Consider the following 10,865-nt stretch of genomic DNA (forward strand, 5'->3'; position numbering starts at 1 on the left):
CTTCATGTCCATCCTTTGCAACTTCAAAGGATTGAAAAAGGGTCATATCATAGATTACATGAATGTGGCACAAGTAATATACCACCACCCTTGTACCTTTCCTTGGGTTATATTAATTTCACTCGGGGGTGCAATGATCTCAATATCAAATGCAATAGCATTTGTAACATTAATTAGATTTGCAATGATCTCATTATCAAATGCATTGACCTTAGTGTCTTCACTTATCTTTGCAATGATATTATAATTGATTGCATTGACATGTTATTGTTCTTAAGGTTGCAATAGTCTCATCACTTATTGCATTGACCCTATTAAAGTTATTTAAAGATGCAATAATCTCATCATCAATTGCATTAATCATGTCAATTTCATTTAGGATTACAATGCATTTCACATTAAATGCATTAATAACAATCACAGTTACAATGTGCTCCTCAATGATTGTATTAATTTTAATTAGGGTTACAATGATTTCATTATCAATTAGAATAACCTAATTAAATTCATTTAACAGTACAATGATCTCAATATCAATGACTTTAACCCTCATCTCATTATGATTCATTTTAAAATTACCACATCTTATATGATGATCAACAATTTATAAACAAAACAAGCATAATAAAAACCCTTCAATTATTCATTAATATTGTTGTACCTTGAAATTTGAGCTAAGTATACATTAGCTCTGAGTACATAATTTTAGCTCACATATGCTATAAAGCCTGCAAAAATTGTAGAGTATTATTTAATGAACACTTAGTGAAAATGAAAGGCAAGCTTTGGGAAACTACGAATTGGAGGAATGATGGACATTTCACTGAAATAGACATTGGTATGTGCGACCCAATTCAACTATTAACCTCCTATGTAACTTAGCTCATATAATTTTCGTAAGAAAGATGACAAAGTGCCATTATTAATTCGAAGGTCGGTCACAAGATTTAGCACGTGACCATCAAGCAAGATAAACACATTCCTCATGTACTCTTTAATCTGAATCCATCTGAATCCCTTGGATTAAGGGTTATTTTCTATTTGGTACTTTTGATCAAATCAGAGACATAATAGATAATATTATGCATTAAATGTATATATATTGACCAATATTTGTATTTATTCTTAATACTTTTAAATATCCTGTCTTGGGTAATTTCTATATCTAATTTTGGGAAACCCTACACACCAACCTCCTCTATAATTAGAAAGGGATTGATTAGTTGTGAAAGCCTTGAAAAAAAAACAAATACTGAAACTCTGGTAAAATTACTTCATACGATTTATACCAAGAGAATAATACAAACTTGTGGACTCGGAGGATTTTAACTAGTGAACCACATAAAAAACTGATGTGTTTATCCATTTCTATTTTCTACACTTCAAACCACAGTGCTAAAAAGTACCTAGTTTTCTTCTTAGATTAAGTTGACGAAATTCTGTGTCAACAGTTTGGTGCTTTCATTGACAGCATTAGGCTTCTTTCCCATTTTATTTATTTTCTTCCTAGAAATACTTTTCTAGAAAAATGGTGAACTCCAGGAGATATCATCGTGATGGAGAAGAAATCATTCTAGCTATTCAAGAGGAGTACGAGCTCACAATAACTGTTGGAGAGGGTACTTCTCGGCATTACGAAAAATGACCTCAACTCAATGCCAGAAATAACATCTGGGAGGACAAAGGAAGTTCATATTCTCTTACTAGGCAATATGCTCGAGGTCACGCTTCCTCCTATTATGTCAATCTCGTTGAATAAGAAAATGCACTACAGCTTGCACATTTTACGATCTTCCCCTTTCTGCACAAGCCCTTCTGGTTATACCATATAGATATGTCGGGCAACATTTAATGAAGCCTTCTTTAGCTCAAGGGAGATGGAGCTAATTTCAAAATACTTAGGTCGGTCTTAGCATGGGTTGTCGAGGAATTGAGAAGGCCGTTTAGCCAGGCCTTGAGATTGCCTAAACATAGCTTGTGCAACCTGATATGTAGATCGAACTATCATTGAGCGATTGAGCTCGTGTTGTAAGTCTTTAGCTCGCGATTGACAAGTTGGAGGCACATAAACAAATCCTTGAAGACTCGAGATTACATCTGTATAAAGAATATTTCAATTTTGCATAATCAATGTAATAAAGGAAAGTAACCCATTCTTGTAAGTTTCCCAAACATGTCCATTAATCCCCTATAAATAGAGAGGAAATTGATAGGAAAAGGGATGCAACTTTTTGTATACTAAAACTCTGGAGAAATTTTCTTAACAATTCTCTTGAGAAAAATACAACAATAACATTGACTCGTGGACTAGGTGGATTTTAACCACTGAACTACATAAAAGTGTGTGTGAAATATTTACATTTTATTACAAGCCTAATTCTCTCCTTTTAAGTTTCTTAATTCTCTGTTGGCAAAAAATCGTGTCAAGAGTTTGGTGCTTTCACTGAGAGCAATATTAGGCTTGAGATTCTCATTCAATTTTTTTTCTTCTAAAAAGATGATGATGGCCAGAATATTAGTGTGTGAGGATGAGTCAATCATGCCTGCTGACCAAAGGGACTATCAGATGCCAATCCCAACTAGAGAATGCACCTCTGGCTATGCTGGGAAACATTGTTGGGATTAGTGACCTTTAAAGCATATGTGTAGAACAATGTTTAATTGAATAAATAATGTAAATGAATTTTTTCTTATATTGATTGTTTATTATTATTACTATTAGAATAATATTATATGAATATCATAAAATTCCCAAATTCGTTATTGCGACTACAATCTTGTATTGGTACAAGAGGATTAAGATTGTAGGGAACTAATTTAAATAGTTCGCAGTGAAACAAAGTCATATGGAATCTTTGGATTAGATACTGTAAGTATGATTCACTAGTATTATGAATACATGTAATCTAGATCCCGATTACTGAAGTAGTAGGACATCTTAGTAGAGGTACTTTGTATAAAGTGGTTATACATGAACGGGACCCAATATACTATTGATACTTAATAATATCGTCCACTTTATAAATATTAATTAAACATATCAATAAGATGATCATATACAAATTGGTCTTAATCCTGAAATTATTATGAATTTCTGTTTATGTCATATGAATTCTTTGATTCACTCGTTATGGTTTGTCAAGACGATCAGTCTAAAATCTTTTGTTCTGGGAATTCATTGATGTAAATGGTTGGGGACATAATATACAGATATGGAATCTATACCTTTCCTATAGGAATTGAATAATGTTTCTCTTAAGGGTTTGCTTTTGGAACTGAAAGGTTATTGAGCTCAAATTCATTAATCAGTTTATGAATTGACCTTCACTAGTAAAGTTAACGATACTTAAGGAAACAAGATATAATTAAAGAGGTTAAATGGTAATGAATTCCTACTTTAATTATGAAGCATTAATAGAAGATTGAATTGTATATAGTGATTAAGTCGATTGATACTTCTTATACTTAAAAGTACCCAATAAATAAATGTCTATAATTACAAGACTGCAGTCTCATATTTTTAGTGAAATAATATTGAGATTAATAAATTAAGGTTATTATACTAAAGAGTTAATTAATAATCTAAATTTATTGGAGCTTGAAATTATAGGTCCATAGGTCCCCGAGATGGCTCTATCAACACTATTCAAGGTAAGAGTTTAAATTAGGAAAAATTAGGGAAATGACATATTTGGAAAAAAAATTGTTCTTCGGGATAAAATATGTAATTGAGACAAATTATTTAATTAATATTGCAATTTTCAAACTTGGTATTTTAATTAAAAAGGAATTTTTGAAATTATATTATTAAATTAATTTGCAATTTCAAAAATGACTTTTAAATAATTAAGATAATTAATTTTGAATTAATTAGTTTTATTTATTTAAATTTTTTGAAATTTTATTTATGAATTTAAATTGGTTCTGAATTTGAAATAATATTTATTCTTTAATTAATTTGATAAGATAAGTTATCAGGTTTAGATATTTTTGAATAAATAATTATAAATAATAATTAAAAGAAAGTGGTGGAACACATCCCTAAAATCAGGAATGTGTTACACACCAACAATAATACATGCATTGTAGTTGGTGTGTAACAAGGTCCAATAATGGATCTTGATATTTCTTTAATGTATTTAATAATTGGTTTATAATTTAAAATTTGAATTTAATTAATTTTTTTATAAATCAACCAGATAAAATTGTTTCATAATACGCTTAAGAGAGATAATATTCTAGAGAGAAAATTTTAAGCTTTTCATAGAGAGAAAAATATAACGTAATATTTTTCATATTCCTGATAACGGTCTTACACCTATTATTCCAAGATCTCATGAGTTGAGTACATCTTGTGAATCAGAAATTTTTCCACCATTACTTTATGTTCCCACACACTTCTTGACGAGTAGAGATACATCTTGGAAGATCTTGGTCTGAGTATTCAAAAGGTTGTTTTGGATTGGATGTTCATTGGAGGTACTAAAAATAGCATATTCTTGAATGTTCAACAACTAGTAAATTCTCATTATCTTTTTATTTCTCTATGGTTAATGTTTTGCATATTAATGGATCTGGTTATTTAAATATTATTTTAATAAATTTTTTGAAATTTTTGGGCCCACCATCCCACTCTTTCTGCTGCGCATATTGTAAACAAGTTCCCGACAAACGTCCCAAAGGAATGCTGGAAACAACAAGGATACATGCATATCATTCACATGTTCCATGGGGGAAACTCACTACTCCTCATATTACGTGGGATTGGTTGAGCGAGAGAATGGGGTGCTTAAGAATTGGCTTGTCCACGCCAATAGACGTATTGACGAGATCATGTCCCTACAAACCCCTATCACAGATCCAAATGTTGGGAGGAGAGCTAGTAGCTCTCAAAGGACCAGGTCATGCGAATGTAACCGCACAAATATTCGTTCGGTTAGAACTGCTACTCCCATCTCCTTTCTTTCGAGGCGAGCTCCTAGAAATGAGCAACCTGCTCAGCGAGCTAAAAATAATTATGTGCGAGCGAACACAGACATGATTCCCCTAAATCCACTATCTCAAGTCCCATCCAACAACAAAATCAGGAGGGAATACCACCAGTTGAAAAAGAGACTGGGGTGGATGAAAGGCATCCAAGTTTTAACATCCCGCAATTTCTACACATGGAATTTTAAAGGAAAAATTTTAATTAAAAAAATGATATAATTGGGAAATTATAAAAATTAAATCAGTATTGGTTTTATCATATATTGGGATAGTAAATGAATTTTTATGTCCCAAATTATGTATTATTCTTTGGAATAAATAATAAATGATATTAAAGTTTATAATTGGAAAATAATCAGAATTTAAAGAGTTTTAACTTATTATTGTTATTATCATTTATTGTGAAATAAATAATAAGAAATCTTTAAATTGATAAATAAAGTTTATCAACATTTGAAGATATATGTTTTAAATTAAATGAAATTTTGATCACTCAGTTATTGTATTAATCATGGTAATAAATATCAAGATCTTTTTAATAAAAAAAATAGAGAATTGCATTTACTAATTATGATAAATTGATCAAAATGTCCTTTAATTATATTATGGGGTTCAAGAATAATTAAGATAAGTATTAGTCCAATTTTTAAAGTTAATTTAGCAATTAAGTAGTAGCTTAATAAAAAGGAATTAATTAATTAAGTAGTTAATAATTAAATAAACTAATATATTAAAAATCATATTTTACTTTAATAAATTAAATAAATAAGTTTTATTTTAAAAATAAGTTTTTAATTGTTATTAAATAAAAAAAATTGAAACCCTAAAGTCCCTTTTCTCTTCCTTCTCACTTTTGGTTTCTCACTCCCCAGCCCGTTACCCTCTATCTCATTCTCTCCACAGCATCTCGACTAGGGAGTGTGTAGCGCACCAATTTTATTTTTTTTTATTCAAATTTTGTGCTTTATTTTATTTAATTGTTAAGGGTTGTGAATTATTTTATTTATTTGTTTAAATTAATTGTTAGGATTGTTTGGTAGAATTTTGTGAATTTAATTTTTAATTTTTTAATTATCTATTTTTTATTTTATTTTTAATATGTGAATAATTGAGTTTTGGTTGAATGTACCAAGGTGCATGGTAAGTAGTGATACACCCTAGTTATTGAGTGTGTGCATGTGAATGGTTGCATGGTGCACTTGTGTAGAATTTTCTACACACTTTATTATTTCCTTTTATTAGATTTATTTAGATTATTTAATTTAAAAAAATAAAAGAAAGGGTAACAAGAAGTAGTGTGGACGGCAAGTGGGACAGGAGGGAATGAGAGTTGTCCATTTATATTTTTTTTCTTCAATAAAATAAATTAGAATTAAAAGAAAATAAGCACAATTAGGAAACTTACCAATTCTTTTCCTTAGGCTATTATGGATAGATTAGAATAAAGAGGGAAGGAAAAACAAAGAGAACATTATGCTCATTTGGGACCGTCATCCTAGAGGGAAGGAGAGAGAGAGAGAGTAGGTGTTTTCTAGAGAGAGAAGAAGAAAGAAGAGAGGACCAAATCTCTCTATAGGTAAGGATTATCTTGGTTTGGTTGATTCTTGAGTTTAGATCTTCTCCATGTTTTCTAACTATTTGATTTTCTCTTCTCATGTTCTTGTGGTGTTCTAAAATCCCTAAGATTTGAGCAAGGTGGTGACCATAGTTGGTTCTTGTGTTCTCTCAAGGAAGGTATTAGATTCCTCCATCAACCTTGTGTTGATTTTGTTTTGTTGGGGAGATTAAGGATTTATGAATTGTAATAATATGTTGTTTTATTTTCCTTTTATTTTGTTGGTGGTATGTTATTTTGATCATGCATGAATGGTTTTGTGGTTTAATGCATGAAGGGATTCAGTTTTGAATTGCTAAGTATGATAATTGATGATATTTTATGTTTGTGTATATGTGAGTTTCGACCTATGCATGTCTAGGGATCCCCTTTATATTTTGATATTTTTATTGTGTTTTTATGTTAGATCCATGTTCTAGGACCCTATATAATTTTTGGTAGAATAAATAATTTGGACTCTTGTTATTGAATCCAAGAAATTTGATGAATATGTTTATGAGATTATGTATCAACAGGTTATTGTATCCATGAATGATGATAGAAACATGCTAGGATGCATGTGAATGTAAATGATAATTTTGTTTTATATTTATGATTAATTCATGAGGGTTTTGGCTAAAAGGGTATAATGCATGATGAGTTGTTTGATTTTGTGTCACCCATGCATATTAGGAACATGCTAGGGTTTGTGAATTAATTTTATAGATTTAAACATGTATGGTAATGATGTATTTTTGTGAAGCATGATGTAAAAGATGGATTTTTGATTTGTTAAGCTTGCTGATTTTGGTGATTAAATGGTTTAGAATATGATGACAATAATGTTTTTGCATGCTTAAATAATTTTGCAAGTACTATGATGTTTTTAAGAAATTAAATGGAAATTTAATATACATTAAAATGATATTTTTACTCAAATAAATACCTACAGATTTTTCTATATTTTTAGAGAAAATATGAGGTTTTAAATTCAATATGGTGATTTTTTAGAGTCGAATTTTTGATAAAATATTGGAAAGTTTCTTTTTTTGTCTTTATGAAATGAAAATTTGTGTATTTGTGAAATAATATAACCCTAAACTATGTCAATATTAAAAATTATATTTTTAAATGTAACCATGAGTGTTCATTTTAATAGATATGATTTTTTTTTATTTTAATTAAGAAAAATATTGAGATTAATTCACTTATGTTTTTTTAAATAAATTAAATAGTGGCTGCATGTTTAGTTTAATAGTTTAAAATTAATTATTGGATTATCACTTATGAATTTATTTTACTTAAAATTAAGTCTTAAAATAATACAAATAAAATGTATTTTTCTCACACCAAGTTTGTAATTTTATTAATTTAAATTAAATTGTTATTTTCTAAGGAAACATGATAATTATAAGTATTTCACATAATTTCTAGCCTTTATTATTTTTATGTAATTTAAAAATAAATAATGAAATTATTATATTTTTAGATGGCTAAATAAATTACTTTATGAAATAAAAATAATGTTTTAGAGGTTTAATCAACTTAGTGATTTTTAAAGAGATAAATAATTGTAATAAAAGTATGTTACTAAATCATTGTTTTGAAAAAGATGGAAATAAGCGCGTATGAATTATCATTTTTAACGTCACTTTTTAAATACGTTCCCACGTATGCATATCGCATGCAAATACACTTTTACGTTCGAAAATATGTCTAATATTCAACCATATGATTTTTATTCAAAAATAATGCATGTAACATATTTATAATTTCCATCATTCTATTTGTGATTTTATGTGTAATTATGCCTATTTGGAAATTATTAGTAGTTTTCACCATGTATGGGATATATGAGTTGGACACAAGAAAGTTATATGTGATGCTAAAGAATGTTATTTTATTATGGTATAGGCTCGTTGTGAAGTTTGTCAGTTTTGCTTTTCTTGGACCTGAGGTAAGGAAGTTAGATAGAATTTTGTTTGTTTATGGTATGAATAGTAAGATTGGCTTGTTTAAGGATAAATGATATATATGAAAATGTACCATGTGATATGATGTGTGAAATGTTGTTATGATTTGATGATGAATGTAAGGAATCATGTATCTTTCCATAGCTTTGATATGACTAAATTGAATGTATTTCTGTTTGTTGTATGATATGTAATGGTTGTTAGCGTGATGAACGCGACAGAACAAAGGGGTTACTAAGGATGTGAAGACGTAACTTGAGTTACTAAGGATATAAAGACGCAACTCATAGGGCGAACGCGCCGAGGTTATTCAAGGACCAAAGATCCTGTTTACCTTAAGATATGTTCACAAGTATATGTTGATGATGCTTATGATGATAATGTTATGATGATTATGTATATGATGATGATGTTTATGATGATAATGCTTATAATGGTTATGTTTATGATGATTATGCTTATGATGATGGTGGTTATGATAAGAATGTTTATGATGTGTAACAATGTATGAATTTGAATATGTTTTGTGTGTATACTTGTGTGTTATTTGTACTTCCTTACTGGGCTTTTAGCTCACCCCCTTACTTTCCCTTCTAGGTAGAAAATAGGATTTCTCTGTGGCTCATGTGGTGATGTGGGAAGTTCCAACGTCGGGGTGTGTATGGCGTGGGGGCATCCTATGGATGAGAAAACAATCAGTTTAATGCCAATTTCTAAACAATACTGTTATGTTTATTTTTAACTTTTAGAACTTATCAGTGAGACTTGAACTTTAATTATTTTTAAAACGTTGCATTAAAACTATTATTTTCTTTTTAAACTATTAGGCCCAACTTGCATGTTTTTAGCATGGCCCCACTGAGACTTTTATAATAAGTGGATTTTCTTCTATAAACTTATGAGCATGAAAATAGTTTACACGGTATTAGACTAGGGCGTTTTACAGAGTGGTACCACTGAACTAAGAAGATAGAGAGGAACAATACCCCACCAAAGGATCGTCCTCAACCGTGGCTGGAGAAAATGCGGATAGTTCATGGAGGTCTGAGACTTTTTGGCTCCAATTCGACCATTTTGGACCACTCCACGAAGAACCACCACCACCATGATGCTCCCCGAGTCTTTATCTTCGAAGCCTAGTCCCTGTTTTCCAGTACCACCATCGTGGAGTGGTGGCGCCACCACCATTGCTAGAGCTCTGATAGAGGGTCTCAGCTATCCACTATTTGTGGTGTTCCGGAGTTCATTTTTGAACTCTAAAGCTCACCATCAAACCTATTTTTGAACACCTGAGCGTGTCGGTATAATTTCTAACCAAACTTTTGAATTTTTGAGTTTTTAGAAATTAATTGCGATTTAGGAAATTAAATGAAATTATGTATGTTTCTAGTATGTTATGAGTTAATTAGCATAATGACTTGCTCTGTGATTTTCTGGACTGTCTGAGAATGTTATATGTTGTGTTTGCAGGTTTTTAAAATTTGGAGAATGTCCAATTTGCAGCCGTTATGCTGCTCGATTTTCTAGAAAGTTAACGAACTTGTATTTACTAATTTTTATAAAATCACTTGATATTTTAGAATCAATTAGAATAGAGATTTCTAAAGATTATCGATTTATGAATATAATTTATGGGTTATATTCTAATATCGCTCGAGGCTAGAGTAATATTTTATTAAGAATTATTATGAGCGACATAGTATTATGAGCAATTAGTGCGACTTTCATAATAGTGTCAAGTTGATATACCAAGAAAACTATTGTAACGATCTACTTCCTTAGAGCTCTTACTAAGGGAGTTTAAAATGTACTAATCACTCGCTAATCGAGGTTTTAGGTTAAAAGTGTAGCTAACTATGTTGAAGGTCATTTTAAGACATTAAATATAAAAATGACATCATTCATTGAAAATACTAAAGGTTAGACATTTGGGATCCAAAAATACTGTTTAGAAAATATTTACAACTCCAAATACATTAATTTTCAACTAGGCGACAAAATTCAAGTTAATACACAATATTTCCCAAAAATACCCCTGGTCGTGGCCGCCAAGTAGGTCAAGCATGTACACGTCGCTTCACGCACTCCGTACTCAAGGTTGGTCAACCTTATCTTTGCCCTTACTTGCACCATAGAGAACTCGTGAGCCAATGCCCAGCAAGAAAACTCAACACAAAACAATTAAAATATGCATATCTATCAATCAACATATAACAAAAAAGCCAACAGGCTAAACATATAGCGACCATGCTGTCCCAGGTGCTTTACCAAGACCAGGGTTTGTGGTCTTCACTGTGAGGATGACTCCA

The 10,865-nt window shown here is 30.4% G+C and overlaps 1 long non-coding RNA gene across 1 annotated transcript; it reads left to right on the forward strand.

Moving 5' to 3' along the window:
* Positions 1-6,464: 6,464 nt before the first annotated feature.
* On the forward strand, positions 6,465-10,205 carry LOC133780358 (uncharacterized). The gene is made up of 4 exons (XR_009869251.1): positions 6,465-6,565; positions 6,674-6,723; positions 8,498-8,540; positions 8,761-10,205. It is a non-coding gene; the product is annotated as an uncharacterized LOC133780358 (long non-coding RNA).
* Positions 10,206-10,865: the final 660 nt, after the last annotated feature.

This window comes from Humulus lupulus, chromosome 5 (genome assembly GCF_963169125.1).
Source record: "Humulus lupulus chromosome 5, drHumLupu1.1, whole genome shotgun sequence".
NCBI classification, from domain to species: Eukaryota; Viridiplantae; Streptophyta; class Magnoliopsida; order Rosales; family Cannabaceae; genus Humulus; species Humulus lupulus.